Raw genomic sequence first — 23,141 nt, forward strand, 5'->3', positions numbered from 1 at the left:
CTGTAGTATATTCTAGATTCTGCCCTCAGCTGTGCCTGGCATGTTTCAGTACAAAGCTATTACCAATTTGCAAGTGACTGTTGATCTTTGCATGCTGGGGACATATTAAAAAAAATGTTTAGTAATCTGCTTCTCTGGCAAGCAGAACCATCAATTAATTTGCCTACCAGGGGAGGATGTATTTCCCCTGAATTGCAACTTTGAACGGCTTTCACCATTGTCTACAGTGACAGAAGCTGCTGGCAGGCGAAGTTCAACCACATCTAAAGGCTATAGGTTCTCCATGCCTTTATTGTTCTTTTGCTCATACTTATAATGCCACTGAGTCTTTTCCCTCCTTATTCTGAATTTTTGTAATAGTTTCTTCCCCCATGCCATCACTTGCTAAACACCGAACTCTTATAGCACTGTCTTATGCCTAAAGATATCTACCCACGTAATAGGGCTGGATTGCTATTATCCTTGTCATCTTTGTCATCTTCTCATCTTTCTCACTTCTCATCTTTCCTACTACCTTCTCCTTCTCCATATTATGATTTATCAATTGTTTGTATCTTATGATTTGTGATTGTACCTTATGATTTATGATCTATGACTTATCACTCCGTTGTTCGTATGTACACTGAGAGCTTTTGTACCAGAGACAAATTCCTTATGTATGTAACCACACTTGGCAAAATAGAGGATTCTATTCTATTCTATTCTATTCTATTCTATTCTATTCTATTCTATTCTATTCTATTCTATTCCATTCCATTCCATTCCATGGATCATGTGACCATGGGGATGCCACAATTATGGTAAGTATGAAAAATGGTGATAAGTCACTTTTTTCAGTGCCATTGAAACTTCAAACAGACACTAAATGAACTGTTGTAAGTCGAGATTTACCTGTAGATGGTCCATCAATACTATGGCATATCAATAAATGTTTAGGGTTCTGCAATTCCCCACATTCTCAGTTCACGTTCTCATCACAAAAGGGTCACTGCAGTGTATTTATGGATTATGAAGTATTTACATCTGTAGCTCCCACCCTTTCCCCGTGAAACTCAGGATCATTTTTTATAATTTTATCCTCATTAAAGACAACAACAAAATCCTGTTACGCAGCAGGAGAGAGAATGAGAAAAGAGAGACAGCTTGCTCCAAGGTCATCGCATAAGCTTCATGATTGAAGGAAAAACTGAAACTCTATCTTCCTTGGCTGAAGTCCATCATTCTCATTAGGCTTTATTCTATTCTCTCTCTGAAATATCTTTTTCCTGATTTACAAGCACAACACAAATCATGGAAAAAATAGGAGCCCCACAGGGTGTGTAGGAATCAGTGAGGGGGCAGGGAAGAAAGAAGAGATGGATGGGGTGGGGCAGCTGGAGGTTGGGAAGAAGATTATCCAGCCCATCAAGCCATGGCAAGGATAACCCGAGGTCAGGACTAAGACTTGGAGCATTAAGCAAAAGCAATTTACAAGTTCAGTTCTAATGTTCTTCCTGGCCCTTTACAACTCTATAGGTCAGCAGTGAAACCTATTCATTTTAAGTCACTTTTCCTCCTAGCCTGGAAAAAAATAAATAAACCATGACAGTTAAGAAACATGGCAATTTTGCATCTACACACACAGAAAAGAAAGAATATGACCTACCATATTTTTTTCACCTTTTTAACAACTTTTTGGGCAAACCTCAGCCCTTCTGTTTTACATTAGGGCATCCTGCTTATTATGTCCCACAGTTAAAATACAGGTTTGCACACTGAGAATTAGTCCATTGGCTTTCTGATCAGGAAAACATTTATCTTTGGGAAGTCCTGTAGAATGTTTTTTCTCCCTCCAGGGACATTCTAATCTTCTTGCTTAAATTTTCAATATCCATTCTATCTTTTTAAACTGTGTAACTGTATTTTGAAACCTTATACTTATTCCCACTGCTGAAATTATGGTCCAGTCAGGGAAATGATCTGATGTAGCAAATAATTCCTATACATTTTTGAAAATATTCTAAAAAGTAATATTTAACATAGTTAAATAACACATTTGACTACCTGAAACTAATTGCCTATTATGAGTTGAATGTTCTAGCATTTGTTGTGCCTTCAGGCTTTTTCACCAGAAAAGACTTAGCTATTCTCCAGTTTCAAACATGTTCAAGCCCAAATCAACATTTACAACAGAAGAGAAATTTTATTTTAATTTATTTATTTTTGTCAAGCATGCATTTGAGGCTATATATAAGTATAAACATGATTATAAATACATGAAATAGATACAAATAAAAGGGAACATTTAGACAGGGATGGTAAGCATGTTGGTGCGATTATGCACATCCCTTACAGACCTCTTAGGAATGGGGTGAGGTCAATACTAGACAGTCTGAGGTTAAAGTGTTTGGGGATAGTGGAAGAAATCACAGAGTCAGGAAGAGTATTCTAGGCATTGACCACTCTGTTGCTGAAGTCGCATTTCCTGCAATCAAGGTACAGTTGGTGCGGTTTACCTTAAGTTTGTATCTATTGTGTGCTCGTGTATTGTTGAGGTTGAAGCTGAAGTAGTCATTGACTGGTAGGACATTGTAATGGATAATTTTATGTACTACACTTAGGTCAGACCGAAGGTGGCATAGTTCTAAGTTATCTAAGACTAAAATTTCAAGTCTGGAGGCATAGGGTATTCTGTTGTGAGTAGATGGAGGTGAAAAGCTCTGTTAGATCCTCAAACAGAGTCTACAACAAGAAGAAAAGAAATGAGATCTGTTAAATTAGATTGCTCACGGTTTTATGCAAGGGTGTGGAGATCAAGTCAAACTTGATTCGAATTGTCAGTTCACATTCCTGAATCAATCCAATTCAGTTTTTTTGGACTGTATTTTCAGGTTAATGTGATTCTGAACACACAGTTTCCTTTGTAGTCGTGAAAGGTCATCGGTTTGACTCTGAGGTTGGATGCAAATTCAGAAAGTCAATTTGATGCAGAGAATCAGTCGAAGTGCTCTCGTGCTGAATATGCTAATCAAATACTCATGCACGCGGGGGGGCTGCAAGTTCATCCTTGGGATTTTGTTCGATGGTGACATATCTCCAGAATAGGTTCTTGTAACCTTTGCGTCTGCTTTATCTGCAGACACGGATGCAAATAGAATAAGAAATGCAATTCAGCTTAACCTAGTAAGGAAAAGGTTGTGAGCAGATCATTCATTCATGCTCCTGATCAGCCTGCAGCCTTGGTGTTAAACAGTGGTGGGGTTCAAAATTTTTAGCAATGGGTTCTCTGCCCTGTTGCTGGGTGAGCGTGGCCATGGTGGGTGTGGCCTAGTCAGCCTCCTGCACCATAGCCAGCGAGGGGTGTTTTTGCCTTCCCTGGGCTCTGGAGGTTTTCCTCGAGCCTCCAGAAGGTGAAAATGGCCTCCCCGGGCTCCGGAAACCCTCCAGAGGCCAGAAACTGGCCCATTTCTGGCCTTCCCGAACTTCTGGGAGGCCCATTTTTCACCCTCACCAAGCCTCTGCACACACCCTGTACTTACCTGCATCCAAAACAGGCCTTGTGGGGGCTCCTGGGAGGGGAGGGTTGGGCGGGGCCATCCAGGAGTGGGATTTGGGGGTTCTCCAAACTGTGCAGAATCTTAGCTAGGGCCTCTCCTGAACCCCTGTGAACCCCCAGCAATCAACCCCTGGTGTTAAATGCATAAGGAGAACTTCGGGGAGGTGACTCTTCCAGCTGCTGATTCCTGAGTTCAAGCTAGCTTTAAGACTTGGCTGCCTTTGACTTTTCTTGACTGGAAAGTAGCTGAAAAGCCACCCCATCTCTGACTTCTTCCTGTTGAGCAATACTGAAAACTACATAGCTTCTATTCTACTCCTGAAATGGAGGATTTCAGACGTAGATCTGAGTATACAAATGCAACCCAACCCAGTCAGGAGCAGTATTTGTGTTTTGAAGGGAGGGAAGTCAGTCAGGAATTGACTGCTTTTAGCTCCATCCTCTCCTTTATGCCATAATTTTGCACCTGGCCCTAATTGAGGAATATCTATGTTCTGGTTAAAAACAAAATAAGTGGGTTTCCATACCACATTGAGCCATAATGATATTGATGGAGTTTGAGCTCAGCTGAGAGTATAGATGCAGCCACATGGATTTGTAAGTTGCAGATTTACAGATCTACAGAGTTGGAAGGGACTTTGTAGGTCATCTAGTCCAGGAGTTGCCAAACTTTTGGACCCCAGGGACCACTAACCGGTTCTGTGGGTGTGACCTACTTTGTGGGTGTGGCTTGGTGGTCATGTGATGGGCTGGGCATGGCTTGTATGTAAATATTATAAATATTTATATAAATATTGATTTTTTTTACAAAAAAGAGCAACTTTTACCCAAAATCAGGCAAAGCAGGCAGGCAGATTGAGTTGCTCACAGAATCATTCAGAGATCTATCTATCTGCCATCAGTTAGTTCAGACTCTCAAATTTGCTTGCCGTGAGTCTGCACTGAATAATAGAAACTTCAGTCCTGAGGGAGGTTCGGCTGTGCTTAAAAGCAGAGCCGAAGATCTAAAGACTAACTAGAAAGCAAGAAATCCAACCATTTCCTGCTTCCTAGCTAATCTAAATCTCCCGGCACAGCAGAAGAGCTGAAAAAAGGAAAAGCAGCAATTTAGTAGACAAGTCTGCCAGGTAAGGAATGAGTGGGTGGGGAGGGTTCCTGTGGGCCATGTGGGCTGAACAGCCTTGTGTTTCTATGCAGCCTGGATTAATTGCTTTGGGGTGGTGCTCTGGGGGTGAGATTATTCTGTGGCCCACCAAAATTTTCTCATGGCCCACCAGTAGTCCACAGCCCACCAGTTGGTGACCACTGATCTAGTCCAATCCCCTCTGGACTTGATGATACAGTAAATCAAGTCAAATGCAGAGGAACCAATTGAGATGCCAGCTGATTGTTCCCAATCTTGATATGAACAATCTTGATCTGGAACTTGAGACCACACTCCCCAGCCCTTCAGAATGCAGGTAAGGGAGGCACCCAGTGGGAAATGAAGCTCTGCAGAAAAAGACCTGATAAAATCAAAGTTGCTTGGGTGTTGGATGCAGAAGATTTAGGGCTTCAAGGCTGCTTCTCAATGGAGATTTCTTGGGGGATGACATTCAGCAAAGCTCCTACCAGGAAGCTACAGGTATTATGCTTGATTGTGTGATTTCCTTGAGCCCTAGGTCAGGCCCAGCCCAAATTGCTGATTAATTAATACCCTTGAAACTTAATGCTGGGTGTGGATGTTTGATGGAACCTTGACCTTGTTCTGACTTGAACATGGGTATATTCACCCCTTACATCACTGACGATAGACTTTGGCTAGCTTAAAGGTTTTATGACTAAGCATAATCATAAGTGCACTTTCTTGGTGGATACTCTCTTATTTTTTGAAGAAATCTTCCTGAATGATTAAAGCTACTTATCAAGGAAGCTCGAGGTGATATAAATGGAGAGGAGAGGGGAAGTTATCTCCCCTCATTTTATCCTCACCGTAACAACAACTGAATGAAAAACTGCTGGTGACCTTCTACCGCTGCACCATAGAGAGTATCTTAACTTAATGCACCTCTGTATGGTTTGCCAATTGTTTTGCAGATAGAATTTGTATTGGTTTGCAGATAGAACAGCACTCCAGAGGGTTAACGTCATTGCCCAGAAGATCATTGGTTGCCCTCTCCCCTCTGTGGAAGAGCTTTATAGCTCCTGCTGCCTTAAGAAAGTTCAAAACTTCCTCAAAGATCCATCTCATCCTGGGAATCCTTTTCTGGAACTATTACCACCTGGCAGACAGTACAGAATAATAAAAACAAGGACAAATAGGCTGAAAAACAGCTTCTATCCCAGGGCAGCAGCTCTTTTGAATTCTACTGTAGAGTGCAGTGTTGGTGCGGTGTCAGGGGTTTTCGGTTCAATGTGTGGAGTGTGAAGGATGTGTGTTTGTGTTTATTTTCATAGTCATGATGTGCACTGAAGATGGTGTTTGATTTCGTTGTACGAGGTGCAATGACAATAAAGTAAACTAACTTGTTCAACCCTATGAGCTGAGTTAGACTGGGAGATGAAGCTTGCTTCAAAGACGTTCAATAAGTTTGCCTTCAGAAGTTGCGGGTGCTCCATCACTGGAAGTTTTAAATAAGAGATTGGACAACCATTTGTCTGAAATAGTATAGGGTCTCCTACTTGAGCAAGGGGTTAGAAGACTTCCAAGGCCCCTCTGTTATTCTGTTAAGCTTAGTGGCTGAGAAGGGATCTAAACCGAGTGTCTTACTCCCAGTCCATCATTTTAACCATTATTTTACTCTATCTTTCAGTTCAAGCTAGACTCCTATCAGCTTTTAAAATCAAACATTATGGGCAAATCTCCAACTTAGCCACCTGCCTTCCTGGTCCAATGACTTCTCCAAAGCTCTCACCTTTCCCCCGCTGGGTTGTGAGACCTGAGACTCACAGCTGAAAAGCCCTCCTGCTTCTGTTTCTTTTTCAGGTCACCAGCTAAGAACAGAAAAAGCAGCATGGCTGAAAACCGATGAAAAGCGAATGGTTGAGGCTTGGGAAAGGATGGAAAGAAACCACAGAATTACTGGTTGTCTTTGACTTGCCACCATTCATTTTGAGGCCATTTGAAGTTGTGGCAGAGGTGATATATTCAGCAGTAGCAGAAATTTTGAGTAGTTCAGAGAACAGGCAAATACCGCCTCTGCCTGGCCCCGCCCCCATCTCTTCTCTGCCTCCCATTGAGTCCCAGCTGATTGGCTGGGTCTTTGGTTGCCCTGCACAGGAGAACAGAGCTGGAAAGCAGGTTAGTGGGGTGAGGAGGGAATGATGATTTTGCAATAACCTTCCCTTACCACGCCCACCAAATGCCCACCAAGCCATGCCCACAGAACCAGTAGTAAAAAATTTTTGAATCCACCACTGAGTTGCAGCACTGAAATAAAGTGACTTAGGACCAGTTGTCACACTTATGACTGTTCCCGCCATCCCATGGTCATGTGATCAGAATTTGGATACTGGGCAACTGGCATGTACTTATGACAGTTGCAATGTCCCAGGGATATTTGATCTACATTTTAACCTTCTCAGATGGCTTGTGACAAACAAAACTTAGTGGGGGAAGCCAGCTTGATTCCCTTAACAACTGGGCCAAGACAGGATGTGAGATGGGGCAAAACTCACATAACAACTGTCTTGCTTGGCCACAATTGGCTCCTTTGGGTTGAGGAATATGTGTAATCATAATGGAAAGCTGAATACTGATTTATGGTGATCAGCCCAAAATTTTGACATGCAGTTGGAATTCCCACCATTAAAGCCCCCGATAGCCAACAGGCAACCAGATGATGTACATTTTGATCAAGGAACTTTGGAACCAAAGCATCTTGCTCCTTGTCAGAAATGATCCCAGATAACCTAAAGCACTCAGTGAGCACCTTTATTGCTCATCTCAATGGCCCAACTTTGGATATCTATACTATTAGTCACCTGCTCCTTGACTTTGCATGCATAATTTGCATGCAAGATTCAGCCCTGTAGAAATACGGTGATACCAAATACGGTGAGACCACCTCAGCTGCATGCTGATGGACAAACTGCATTGGCTGAACAGGCAGTTATGTTGGAAAACATGTTTTCGGTGTGTCTCTGTGTGTAACAAAAATTGAATGTTCTTCAAATGTTCCTGCCGTATTCATCCAAGGTCAGGGATGGTTGGCTTTGTAAGGATGGCAAACAATGTTGCATAATTTGTTTCAGTGATGGAAAGGAATGTTTCAGCAGGCTAACAGACTTCTTGTCTTTCAAGTCTGACCTAGAAGAGGATGGCCTCTAACAGAATAACACAGTTAGAAGGAATCTTAGAGGTCTTCTAGCCCAACCCCCTGTTGAAGCAGGAAACCCTATAGCATTTCAGGCAAATGCTTGACCAATCTCTTCTTTAAAACCTCCAGTTTTAGAGAAAAATCCTCCTGCCTGTTTAAGGTCAGAGCGCCCCACCCCACCCCAGGGCACCTCTGTGTGTGTGTGTTTCCCAGCCTCCCCACCCTCCAGACCATCTCTCCTTATACCAAGCCTTGGAAACAAAAAGTCAGAGTGGATATTTAACTAGAATATATTTCCATTATGAAAGATCTCTCTCAGAAAATGTAATTATTTCTCAGCCAGGGACACCAACCTGCTCCATCTAGATCAGGGTTCGATTAGGGTTGTGTTTGACCTTGGGGGGTCTGGGGTGGGCATGGCCAGGGTGGGCATGGCCAGCTTGACATCACTTGGGTCGGGGGGTGAACCTGTGAGGGCCCCAGCTCTCTGCCAGCAAAAATGGGCTCCTGAGGGTCACCTGTGGCCCTCGTGAGCTCCATTTTTGGCTGTGATGGCCTCCTGCAACCTTCTGCCAGCGAAAATGGGGCTCAGGAGGACCGCCTGCAGCCCTCCCGAGCACCATTTTTGTTGGGAGAGGCACTGTGGGCCGATCCTTTGCTGTTTCCAGGGCCAGATCTAAACACCCCAGGGGGCCGATCCAGCCTCTGGGCTTTGAGTTTGACACCCCTGATCTAGATTGATGGCCATGCTGCTTGGGGACAATGAGTTTTAAATTAACACATCTGGAATGGATATGTTTGAGAAAAGCTGCTGCATTTATTTATTTATGTAACATACACACATACCAGATAATTAATATTATGTTAATTTATATTCTTTCAATATATGCAGCTGCTCAATTAACAAGCAACCCCCGAGAGGCTAATGCCCAATTTAAAAGCACGGAAACTAACTCTCTCACCCCCACCACCCACCACCACAACACACATTTGTGAGGCTACTGACATATCTACACAAATCAATGCCTCAGAAAAGGCTCGGCTAATATCCTGGGCCAAAATAAATAAATAAGCACCCACCTATATAATCCGAGTTGTGAGTGGGTGATTTTGTGAACTTCCTCTTCCTATGAAAGCTCAATTGATGGAGAGCTTTTTAATAATAATTAATCCTAAGTTTCATTAACAGAGGGATACAATTGAGATCAAGGGAGGTACTGATACCACTCTATAAAGCCTTAGTAAGACAACACCTAGACCATCCAGTTTTGGTCACCACACTATGAAAAAGATGTTGAAACTCTAGAAAAAGTGCAGAGAAGAGCAACCAGGATGATTAGGAGACTGGAGACTAAAACATATGAAGAACGGTTACAGGAATTGGGCTTGGCTAGTCTAGTAAAGAGAAGGACCAAGGGAAATATGATAGCAGTCTTCCAATATTGGCTGCCACATGGAGGAAGGGGTCAAGCTATTTTCTAAAGCGCCTGTAGGCCAGACAAGGAATAATGGAAGGAAACTGAACAAGGAGAGATTTAACCTGGAAATAAGGAGAAACTTTCTGACAGTGAGAACAATCAATGAATGGAACAGCTTGCCTCAGAAGTTGTGGGAGTGCCATCACTTGAGACTTTCAAGAAGAAATTGGACCGCCATTTGTCAGAAATGGTGTAGGGTCTCCCACTTGGGTGGGGGGTGGGGTGGACTAGATGACCTACAAGGTCCCTTCCAACTCTGATTATCTGTTATCCTGTTAATAGAATTCATGAAAAATAAAACAAAACCCAAATTGTTCCAATTCCCAGGCTGTCATCAATGAAATCAATGGCCCATCAGAAAGTCAAAATCTGAGGAATTAAAAACATTTGCAAACTCACCCTCTACCAGGATTTTTAAAAATCCCTTTCATCTTCAACTTTTCTTCTTACACTTCTATTTTACATTTTTACCATTTTTCTTTCCAAGAGCATTTTTGGCCTCTACTTGATTATGTTTTCTAGGAATATCCATGGAGCCTGGATGTTCTTGGAACAATAAAGGACCCAGAGACTTTTTTTTGGCAAATAAATATAAAGCTGAAAGATGTGCTAGCTGCCTGTTTGCTTGCTTATAGGATTTAGTTAAAGTTTTAATTGCAACAACATTTTAAAAAAGCCAAGTGGGGCAGCTAGAAATCTGCCTTTGAACTCAGCTCTTTAAACAAAGGATTGACCTTTAGAAAACAGGATATACTTTTCAATCAGCTATTTTGATTGATTTGTACTTGAAGGCACCAGAGCTGTTCAGATCCTGAGACAGGTATGTTCAGCTTGTGATGGAAAGGACCGTAAGGGGTGGCCAATACAAAACTTCTTTTGGGAAGAAAGAATCCAGAAGGACCAGGGGAGACTTATCACAGTGTTCCAGTATTTGAGGGGCTGCCACAAAGAGGAGAGGGTCAAGCTATTTTCCAAAGCATCTAAAGGCCAGACAAAGAATAATGGATCATCAAGGAGAGGTTCAACCTAGAAATAAGGAGAATTTTTCTGACAGTGAGGACAATATGATGAGCAGTTGCAGGAAAGGGGTATAACAAAGAGAAGGACTAGGGGTGATTCGATAATCTTCTAATATTTGAGGGTCTGTCACAAAGCAAAGGAGGTCAACCTATTCTCCAAAGTCCCTGAAGTCACCACACTATAAAAAAGATGTTGAGACTCTAGAAAGAGTGCAGAGAAGAGCAACCAGGATGATTAAGAGACTGGAGTTTAAAACATACGATGAACGGTTTCAGGAACTGGGCATGGCTAGTCTAGCAAAGAGAAAGACTAGTGGAGACATGATAACAGACTTCAAGTATTTGAGGGGCTGCCACAGAGAGGAAGGGGTCAAGCTATTTCCCAAAGCACCTGAAGGCCAGACAAGGAACAATGGATGGGAACTGATCAAGGAGAGATTCAACCTGGAAATAAGGAGAAATTTTATGACAGTGAGAACAATCAACCAATGGAACAGAAGTTGCCATCAGAAGTTGTAGGAGCTTCATCACTGGAGGCTTTCAAGAACAGATTGGACTGTGATTTGTCAGAAATGGTGTAGGGTCTCCTGCTTGGGTGAGGGGTTGAACTAGATGACCTACAAGGTCCCTTCCAACTCTGTTAATCTCTCTGACTATCTGTCTATCCAGCCTCACAAAAAAACCTGGCAAAATTCTGCATTGCTTCCCTTTGGCTGTAATTCCAGAGACATGTAACAAACTCTACTTTCCTGGCACGTTACTCCAAATTATGTTGAGATTATCATTCTTATTCTTCCTGAATTGTTCTAATTCTGGTTTTAATTGCAGGGCCTATAAAGTCCTGTCTCTAGTTCCCTTAGTATGAGATGCTTAAAAGCTCTTGCAGGCTTTGCATTTTTTGAACGCACAACTTGTAAGAAGGTTCCGTTTTCTTCCCATTGTAAATTATAATTCTTAGGAACAAAAACAGGCTCTAATCTATAGACAAGTCAAGGGCAGGAAAGGAGGGTTCGGAAAACAATGGGGTGTCAGTTCAGCAGAGCAAATGTTGCCTTTTCCAACAGAGAGCCAGGCTTTTTTTTTTTTTTTTTGCTGTATCATATTTTCAGACTGACAGCCTTTGGCAATGAAAGCCAAGGGAACTGCTCTTCCTGCCAGGTTTTTTTAATATCATTGCTAGCATTTTACCTGGCTTTTTAGACAATTCCCATCTCTCAAAGAAGCCTCAATTAATTCAGAAGGAAGGAGGGAGTCCAAATTATAGCTCCATCTTTGGATAAGGCACCCCAGGGGAACTAGGAGTGAACCAAGTGATCAACTCTTTCATGCTAGAAAAGGAATGGTGGGAAACATGCAAGCATTTATATGCCATTTAAAATGGAATGGAATTGAATGGAATGGAATAGGACAATGAATGGCCTGGCCTGGCCTGGCTTGGCCTGGCCTGGAATAGAATAAGAATAAGAATAGAATAGAATAGAATAGAATAGAATAGAATAGAATAGAATAGAATAGAATAGAATAGGACAATGAATGGAATGGAATGGAATACTTTATTGACCAAGTGTGATCAGATAAGACAAGGAATTTGCCTCTGTTGCAGAAGCTCTGGAGTGTCTTTCCCTTCATGAAGCTTCACCTGGAAGATCAGTATCCATAGTAGACCTCAAACTTACAACCATTCATTTATCCATCCTTCAAAGTTACAATGGCATTGGAAGAAAGTTATTTATGATCAGTCCTTGCACTTATGAGCATTGCCGCAGCATCTCCACAGTCACACAATCAAAATGTGAGTGCTTGGCATCTGGTTACAACAATTTTGGTGTCCTGGTGTTAATCCTGAAGCCAAGTCATACATCCATAGCAAACAGAATTCTGTGCCAATATGATATCTTGAAATATTCTTTGAGGAATCTACCTGTCTTGGAGTTCTGTTGCTGTGGGTGTATTACTTGGAACATTGACACTGAGGTTGTGTGATTGCCATTTGAAGCATTTTCCTAGCTGCTTCTGATTGGCAAAATCAATGGGGGAAGCCAGATTAGCTTAACACACTGCACTAATTTGCTTAACAATTGTGGCATGACTCTCTTAACAACGTTGCCTTGCTTGGCAATGGTCATTTTGGTCCCAGCTGTGGTTTTAAGTCAAGGACTACCTGCATTTACTTCCTGGAGTGGCAGATGGGAGCACAGGACACCCAATCACAGCATTTATCTGAGAAAGCCGAATGTCCTAACAAGAAACGGATGCAAAACTGTCCCCTTTTCTTCCTTGAATTGTCCCTATTTTAGATCCAGTTCTTTTCCAGGGACAGAATGCAGAGCAGCCTTGGACACCAGATTATATTTTAATTCCATGGAAATTATCCATCTGACCCCTTAAACATTGCTGCTCTTGACTTGATACTTTATACAGGTGAAACTCAAAAAATTAGAATATCGCCAAAAGTTCATTTATTTCAGTAATGCAACTTAAAAGGTGAAACTAATATAAGAGATTGACTCATTACATGCAAAGCAAGATAGTTCAAGCCATGATTTGTCATAATTGAAAACCCCAAATCCACAATCTCAGAAAATTAGAATATTGTGAAAAGGTTCAATATTCTAGGCTCTAAGTGTCCCACTCTAATCAGCTAATTAAGCCATAACACCTGCAAAGGGTTCCTGAGCCTTTAAATGGTCTCTCAGTCTGGTTCAGTAGGAAGCACAATCATGGGAAAGACTGCTGACCTGACAGTTGTGCAAAAAACCATCCTTGACACCCTCCATAAGGAGAGAAAGCCACAAAAGGTAATTGCAAAAGAAGCTGGATGTTCCTAAAGTGCTGTATCAAAGCACATTAATAGAAAGTTATGTGGAAGGGAAAAGTGGAAGAAAAAGGTGCACAAGCAGCAAAGATGACTGCAGCCTGGAGAAGATTGTCAAGAAAAGGCCATTCAAAAGTGTTGAGGACTTTCACAAGGAGTGGACTGAGGCTGGAGTCAGTGCATCAAGAGCCACCACACACAGACGGATCCTGGACATGGGCTTCAAATGTCGTATTCCTCTTGTCAAGCCCCTCCTGAACAACAAACATGTCAGAAGCATCTTACCTGGGCTAAAAGAAAAACAGAACTGGTCTGTTGCTCATGGTCCAAAGTCCTCTTTTCTGATGAGAGCAACTTTTGCATCTCATTAGGAAACCAAGGATCCAGAGTCTGGAGGAAGAAGGGAGAGGCACACGCTGCAAGATGCTTGAAGTTTCCATAGTCTGTGTTGATATGGGGAACCATGTTATCTGGTGTTGGTCCACTATGCTTCATTAAGTCCAGGGTCAACGTAGCCATCTACCAGGAGATTTTGAGCACTTCATGCTTCCTTCCGCAGACGAGCTTTATGGGGATGCTGACTTCATTTTCCAGCAGGACTTGGCACCTGCCCACACTGCCAAAAGCACCAAAACCTGGTTCAATGACCATGGGATTACTGTGCTTGATTGGCCAGCAAACTCTCCTGACCTGAACCCCATAGAGAATCTATGGGGCATTGCCAAGAGAAAGATGAGAGACATGAGACCGAACAATGCAGAAGAGCTGAAGGCCGCTATTGAAGCATCCTGGTCTTCCATAACACCTCAGTAGTGCCACAGGCTGATAGCTTCCATGCCATGCCACATTGAGGCAGTAATTGCTGCAAAGGGGGCCCAAACCAAGTACTGAGTACATATGCATGCTTATATTTTTCAGAGTTCCAATATTGTTCTATGTACAATCCTTGTTTTATTGATTGCATGTAATATTCTAATTTTCTGAGATTGTGGATTTGGGGTTTTCATGAGCTGTACATCACAATTATGACAAATCATGGCTTGAACTATCTTGCTTTGCATGTAATGAGTCTATCTCATATATTAGGTTCACCTTTTAAGTTGCATTACTGAAATAAATCAACTTTTGCACGATATTCTAATTTTTCAAGTTTCACCTGTATATGCCTTCTCTCTGACTTCTTCCCAAGCTTAAGAGAATCAAGAAGGTGGACAAGACATTCCTTCATCCTCATTCTGAGCACCGGGTTAAAATTATGTGTCATTGGTACATAAATGTGGGACTGGCCATGGAGTTCACTGAACATTCAAGAGCCAAACTTAATGCCCAGGAGGAGGTGTGGTAGCAATAAGAAAACAAAGGATTATGTTGCAAGAATGTCAACCAGCTGGAAGTGCTAAGGATCAGCCTCAAAGCTTAATGTACACATTATTTTAAGTTTCACCCAAGAATTGGAAAATAACTGGCTAAGGCAGTTTGGTTATAAATTCTAATTGTCCAGGGACAAAAAAAAAAAAAGAGAGAGAGGAACATTTGGTCTGATGCAATTTTATTCAGCTGTAACTACGTAGACAGGAGAAAAGAAAGTCTTTCCACCCAGTTTGGAAGAATCCATGACTCACTTAAAAATGAAGACAAGAGCTAAATTTGGTGCTCACCAAATCTTTGTTCTGCAAGGCAGAGACTTTTACAAAGTGGGGAATGTGTGAGCATCACATTCAGTTATGGAGACTATGGGTTGTGGAGAGCCTATGGGTTAGTCTCAATCTTCCATATATTTAAACAGGATTTTTTAGATTAAAACAGGGTCCCCAATCCCCGGTCCATGGACTGGCACTGGGCTGTAGCATGCCAGCAACTGGCCAACACAAAGAAGCAAAGCTCCATCCGTGGGATGCAGGCAGCACATGAAATCACATCTCCTCTGGTCCACAGAAAAAGCTTTCTTCACGGAACTGGTCCCTGGTGCCCAAAATTTATTTATTTTATTTTTATTTATTTATTTGATTTGTCAATCGTCTACAAGATAATAGGTATAAGTATAAACATGAGTAAGAACACAGGAAATAGGTACAAATAAATGGGAACATTAGGACAGGGATGGTAGGCACGATGGTGCACTTATGCATGCCCCTTACAGACCTCTTAAGAATGGGTTGAGGTCAATAGTGGATAGTTTGAGGTTAAAGGAGTGGGAGTTAGAGGATGTAACAACAGAATCAAGTAGTGCATTCCAGGCACTGACCACTCTGTTGCTGAAGTTGTACTTTCTGCAATCGAGTTTGGAGTGGTTTACACTGAGTTTGTATCTGTTGTGTGCTCTTGTGTTGTTGCATGTTGGAGGCTGCTAGGTTAAAAGATGATATGACCCAACACAGTGAATGGGTTCTATAATGTGGATTTTAAATTTTGTAAGCATCCTGGAGACATTTTATATAATTTGAGTGGCAGTATACATTTGTCTAATGAAGATATAGCTCTTAATCCTAAAAGACCTAGTCAAGATCATGTGATTTATCATGTGACGCCATCAACAATATATCAAATATCTGATGGGAGGGGGAAAAGACAGATAGTCCTCGACTTATATCAGTTCATTTCGTGACTGTTCAAAGTTACAGTGGCACTGAAAAAATGAATTATGACCATTTTTCACAGTTATGACCTTTCCAGCCTCTCCGTGATCACGTGGTCAAAATTCAGACGCTTGGCAACTGCTTCATGCTTACGACCGTTGCTGTGTCCCCCGAGATCATGTGATCCCCTTTTGTGACCTTCTGACAAGCAAAGTCAACAGGGAAGCCAGGTTCGCTTAGCACCCAGCTTACCGACTTGCCAACTGCAGCGATTCGCTTAACAACAGTAGCCAGGAAAGTTGTAAAGTGGGATAAAATTCAACAAACAAATGTCTCACTTAACCACAGAAATTCTGGAGTCAATTGGACCACCTGTATCTCTGTTTGCTATCGAGAAGGATGTAGGATCCAACCCATGAAGAATCCAGAAGCAGAGAGCAGATTTCAGAAGGTGGTGATGAGTGGTCTTATCGTCACCTTGCGCAGGATTCTTCGGGTCTCCAAATTGATTCAATGGCCGGTTCAGGTGAATTTTGCTGCAACTGCAAACTACAGGAATATTCTGGTAGCTGTAAGAAGCTGTGGAAAGAGAGTGCAAATAACAGGGCAGAATCATTTGCTCTTGCCTCTGGCAAGATAACCCGGTTGGATCAGCCTTCAACCCCTAAAGTGTTTGACCTTAGCCATTCTTAGCGCAACGGTGTTAGCCAACACTTTTTATGCGCCATATCTTTCATCAAAAGCCAGTTAGTAAACTCCTGGGCTTTTGGGCTGTTTTCTGTTCTCATGCAGTTACTGATAAGGCAGATTTTGATTGGACTTATCTATGCATCTGTTTCAGGCCACTTGGACAAGAAAGATCTGGTGCAGGCCTTTGGTGTTCCGGGAATGACGTACCAGTGATTCATGCAGTGGTGTTTATCTAGCTGATTTGTAAGAACTTGTCATTAAATTATAGGCAAAAGAGCTAAACCAAAGTCTCATAGTGTACTTTTACTGGTCTGAATCAATTGGTGTTGCAAAGCCACTGCATTGGATGTTCTTAATTTAACTGTATTATTTAGTTTACTTTATTGTCATTGAACCTCATACAATGAAATTATATGCCATCTTCAGTGTACATTATACATAAAAGAAATAAAACACAAAGATACATCCTTCGCATCCTATACAATTGAATTGAAAACCCCTGACATTGCATTAATATTGCACTATACAGTAGAATTCAATATAGTAACTGCCCTGGGATAGAAGCTGTTTTTCAGCCTGTTTGTCCTTGCTTTTATTGTCCTGAACCATCTGCCAGATGGTAATAGTTCAAAAAAAGTGTGTCCAGAGACTAAAGATAAAGGTAAAGTTTCCCCTTGAACATACGAGCTAGCCATTTCCGGCTCTAGGGGGCAGTGCTCATCTCTGTTTCTAAGCCGAAGAGCCAGCAATGTCCGAAGACGTCTCCTTGGTCATGTGGCTGACATGACTAAACACCAAAGGCGCATGGAACGCTGTTACTTTCCCACCAAAGTGGTCCCTATTTTTCTACTTGCACTTTTTTTTAACATGCTTTTGAACTGCTAGGTTGGCAGAAGCTGGGACAAGTAATGGGAGCTCACTCCGTTACACGGTGCTAGGGATTCAAACTGCCGACTTTTCTGATCAACAACCTCAGCGTCTTAGCCTCTGAGCCACCACGTCCTTGTCCCAGAGACTATTTTAGAGACTATTGCTGAATTTTTAATATGAAGGCATAATTTTTTTGCATCATCATCATCCTAGTCATTGTCTATCCACTGCAGGATGAAGGCCTCTTCTGCATGTTTTCAACCAATACATTCTTGAGTTTTCCTTTGCCAATTGGGCCCATAATACTTGCTGATGTCATCACTCCATCTTGTTTTAGGTCTCTTTTGTGGACACTTTCTATCAAGTGAGATTCGTTCTATGAGTGTCGTGGCCCACCTGTCATCAGTTCTTCTTGCTATGCGACCGGTCTGTTTCCATTTCAATTCTTTTACTCTCTTGATAATATTGTATACTTTCGTTTGTTCTCTAATCCGTGTGCAGGTATTCTATCTTGCTTTGTGATGCTGAGCATGTACCTTTCCAGGTTTTTTAAATTAGTGCATGTATCTTAGTTCTTTTCAATTAAAAGTAAATAGAAAAATTGAATTAAAGGCCTCAGATACATTCAATGACTCCAATAGTATTGTTAATTTTATTCCAGGCTTTATGGTATGCACTTGAGCTTAGTACACTTCCGCTGCCTATTATGCAAAGATTCTTAGTAAAGCAGTCAATCTCATAACTTTATAGTGAGCCAATGGTGACATCTAGTGGGCATAAAACAGGAAATACACCAATCCCATTGGTCCAAGCACATTTTTGATTATGGACAAAATTTAGGCAAAGGAACCAGGCGAGCACTGACTTGTAGGAGGAATATCTGTGCAATATTATAAATTATATTGGTTTTATATGTATTATAAACTTCATTATGCTATCATTCTGCCAAAATCCCAAGGAGAAATCAGCCTTCAAAAATTGGGTCTAAGACCAATAGAGGGTAATAGTAAAATAGAAAATAGACACTTTGCTGCCACCAAATGGCGGTGAGGATTTTTGTCTAAGATACGATAACTCAACCAAGCACAGTAATAACCATCTACCTTCAAGTCCTAGATGAGAAAAGTAGGATGTAAACTAACTAGCGGAAATATTTTACACACAGAAATAAATACTATTTGCCAATTCCTATGAATGCCTTCTTCCCACAGTTCTACTCTATGGTCATGTTAGCACATTTTTTATGCGTGATGTTGTCTTATTTAATAGATTAATTTACATGTGATATTGTTTTATTTTATAGATGAACCCTTAAATCTTTCTTTTACTTAAGGGTTATGATTCTTACTATATATTACCCCACCTTTTATATAGGTAGTCTTAGACTCACAAGAGTTCATTTAGTGACCATTCAAAGTTACGGTGTTGAAAAAAGTGACTTATGACCATTTTTCACATCCCTGAGGTCATTTGATCAAAATTTGGGACACTTGGCAACTGGTTCATATTTAAGACTGTTGCAGATTCCCAGGATCAAGCAATCACTTTCTTTTTAAAAAAATTTTATTTTATTTTAACAACAAAACAACATAGACATACCACATAAAACATAAAAATATCATCCTTCTTCATAAATTTACAAACAATGCATCGGTTGGTTTACCACTTTTTTTTGTGCATCCATTTCCAAGTCACTAATATAATTATATTACATAATAGCTCATATTATCAATCAATAGTTATATAACCTAATATCATCACTAAAAAATCATTTATCTATAATTTTATTAATTCATACTTTAACAGGATGACTATAGTTTACTTAATTTATTTTGCAATAAATCGTAAGATCATATCAAATCTATCTTGATAATGTTTTATAAAGATAATATCAAAAAAAAGAAAAGAAAATTTTTTTTATGCTGTCTGAATGTTCTATTATTATGTTTTATTATCATAAAATTGTTTATCTTCTTGTTCTCTAATTTCAAATGTCAATTTACTCATTTCAGCACAATCCAATATTTTCTTAATAATTTCTTCCTCTGATGGAGTTTTCTCACTCTTCCAGTTTTTAGCAAATACAATCCTAGCCGCTGTTAATACATTTACAATCAAATACTTCAAATTTTTATTATATATATCAGGTAAGATTCCCAATAAAAAAATTTCTTGTTTCAAGTCTATATGTGTCTTTGTCATTTTTTCCAACCATATGCGAATTTTAGTCCAATATTTTCTAGCATCCTCACAAGTCCACCACATATGGTAATATGAGCCAGGTATCTGATGACATTTCCAGCACTTTTCAGATTTGTTCTTGAACATTCTTGCAATTCTTGTCGGGGGGAAATGCCACCTGTAAAACATCTTATACAAGTTTTCTTTATAAGCTGTTGACATTGTCATTTTATAATTTTGAGACCACAATTTTTCCCATTTCTCCAAATCAATCCCATATCCAAAATTCTTCCCCCAAACAATCATCGTTTCTTTAACTTGTTCCTCCTCTAATATAATCTCCAACCAATAACTGTATAATTTTTTAATCACTTTTTCATCAGTACCTGTCAAGATCCTGTCTAAATCAGAATCTATAAGATACCTTGAATGTATTTGCGCATATGAAAACCAATTCATCTTTATGCCTTGTTCTTCTAGTTTTTGCATTGTTTTAAGTTCACTCTTTTCATCCAATATTTCCCCATATCTAACTGTTTGTTCCTTTTCCTATATTATAGGATAAGAAAAGGCTTCAATAGTTGATAGCCAGACTGGGATTTTCAAATAACATTTTCTCTTAATTTTCTCCCAGTTCAACCATAGACTCCCTTATATAATGCCTTCTAAAATAGCCCTGCAATTTAGTTCCCTTATACCACAGAAAAGCATGCCATCCCAGTAATAAATTATGTCCTTCTAATGTCAACAATCTAGTCTTTCTTAATGTTATCCATTCTTTAACCCACATTAAATTTGCAGCTTGGTAATACAACTCCCAATTCGGAAGGTCAAATCCTCCTCTAATTCTAGCATCTTGTAGAAGTTTTAATTTTATTCTGGCTTTCTTACCTTGCCATATAAACTTCAACACAATTTTATTTAATTCTTCAAAGTAATCTTTACCAAGCCTAATTGGTATGGTTTGGAACAAATATAAAATTCTGGGTAAAATATTCATCTTGATTGTTGAAATTCTACCTATCAATGACAATTGTAGGTTTTCCCATTTCTTCAAATCAGATGCTATCTGTTGTTTAAGTTTAATATAGTTATTCTCTTTCAATGTAGTGCATCTTGACGTCAAATGTATCCCCAAATATTTAACCTTATTCGTAACTTTAATTTTCAGTAAATCTGCCAGTTCATCTCTTTGTTTTAGTAACATATTCTTTGTCAAGATCTTTGTTTTATCTTTATTTTCAGACCCGCCATCTCACCATACATCTCTATCTTTTCTAATAGTTTTAAAGCTGTTCCTAGAGGATCTTCCAAAATAAAAACCAAGTCATCCGCGAAGGCTTGCAATTTAAATTCCTCCTTCTTAATTTTCATTCCTTTTATATTTGGACCCTCTCTAATGTTTCTATTCAACACTTCCAAAGTCAATACAAATAACAAAGGTGATAATGGGCATCCTTGTCTTGTGCCTTTTCTTATATTAATAGAGTCTGTAAAATCTCCCTCTATCATTACTTTTGCCGTTTGTTTATCATATATGGCTTCTATTGCTTGAATAAATTTTCTAGCAAAGCCCATCTGTTCCAATAACAAAAACATAAATCTCCAGTTCACATTATCAAATGCCTTTTGGGCATAAGCAATCACTTTCTGTGAACTTCTGACAAGCAAAGTCATTGGGGGAAGCCAGATTAACTTTACAACTTTAACAATGGCAGCGATTCACTTAACAACTGGGGCAAGAAAGGTTGTAAAATGGGGCAAAAATTCACTCAACAAATGTCTCACTTTAACCACCAAAATTTTGATCTCAATTGTGGCCATAAGTCAAAGATTACCTGTATATTGGAGGCCACTCAGCTCAAAACTCCCAAAGGTGCTTTTTTTCCCCCAAGAGACAAGTGGACTTTCTGCTCTTTCTTTGAAGACGTTTCACTTCTCATCCAAGAAGTTTCTTCAACTCTTCAGAGCCAAAGAAGCTTCTTGGATGAGAAGGGAAATGTCTTCAAAGAAAAAAACAGAAAGTCTAGTTGTCTCTTGAAAAAAAGTGCACCTTTGGGACAACCATGACCTGGATGACTGAGAATCTCCATAGACTTTTAGCTCTCACTCCTGCATCCTACTTTCTGAACAATAAGCCTGTGATGTAGACTGGGCTGAGAGAGAGAAAGAGAGAGAGGTAAGTCCAGTCATCCATTGATCATTGATCTCCCAAACCTGAGAATGGATTTGGATCTCTGCGGAGCCCTCGCCCAACCCTTAACCTCTATATCATGCTGGCTCTGACGCCCACGCTCTCTCTCTTTCTCCCCTCCCTCTCCCCCCTCCCCCCTCTCTCCCGCCATTTTTAATCTGTTTTATTATTTTTTTGGAACAGAACTCACATTCAAATGTTTCAAAGTCCTTGAATTTTATTATTCTGGATGTAAAACAATGCAGCATATATATGTGAGTTAGATATACAGGAGCAGAAACAGAAAGAGAAATCTGTCTCTGTCTCTATCTCTGTCTGTCTCCCCCCCCTCCCCCTCTCTCTTTTAACCCATTTTTAAATGTTTGCACAATAGATTGAAATCGGGCAGTTAGCAGATACGCTGGGTTGACACAACACACTAAAAACTACAAAGCAAAAGGTTAAAAATGGCCGGGCATCGCCCTGTTTCCCTTTGACCGGAGCGATCACGACCTTTAAAGTTTTAAAAATCAAAGCGAGGCTGCCTGTCATCCAATCAGCGCCTCGCGTTCCAGAGCTCTCGGCCAATGACGGAGAAACGGGAAATGGATTGAAGGGAGAAGAGGAACGTAGAGCTTGCAAATGACAGAACGACCATACACACACACACACACACACACACACACACACACACACACACACACACACACACACACACACACACACACACAATGTATATACATTATACACACACACACACACATACATATAATATATTTAATGTATATGTGTGTGTGTTTGTGTGTGTATAATATATATATTATAGATATATATCTATATCTACCTATATGTATAATATATATATATATACACACACACACACACACACACACATAACGTATATACGTTATACACACACACATTCATATAATGTATATGTGTGTGTATAATGTATATACATTATGTGTGTGTATCTATCTATCTATAGTATATATACAGATCGATCGATCGATATAGATCGATCGATAGATATAATGAAGCTAGCTGAGTGGAACACAACCACCATATTCAGCCACAAATCCAACGTCTTCCAAATTCTGCAAGGCTGGCTGGGGAACTGTTGGAGTTGGAGTGTCTAACACGTCTTAAAATCGGCCAGGTTGAGAGAAACACTGAAATAAGGCGAGCTTTGCTCTCAAAATCTTTAATGTAAATTAAAGGAGTCGCGGCTCCTTTAAGAACCACTACCCCCTTTCCCCCCCCGCCCAGCGTCGAGTTCGTTCGTCAGCCTGCGAAGGCGCCTGCGCCAACGGCACTAGCCAATCCGAAGCCCAAGAGAAGGAGCCCACCTGTTGAGCGGAGAGGGGCGGAATTTGGGGGAAAAAAGACTCAGCCAATGAGGAGCGGAGCCTGGCTTCCTCTCCCGAGCCAATGGGAAAGCAGAGCGCGAAAGGCGCCATCGGTTGGATGGATTGGGGCGATCGCGGGTGTCATGGCGGCCGTTGG

Source organism: Pseudonaja textilis, chromosome 13, assembly GCF_049901715.1.
Source record: "Pseudonaja textilis isolate UNSWEBS1 chromosome 13, rPseTex1.2, whole genome shotgun sequence".
NCBI classification, from domain to species: Eukaryota; Metazoa; Chordata; class Lepidosauria; order Squamata; family Elapidae; genus Pseudonaja; species Pseudonaja textilis.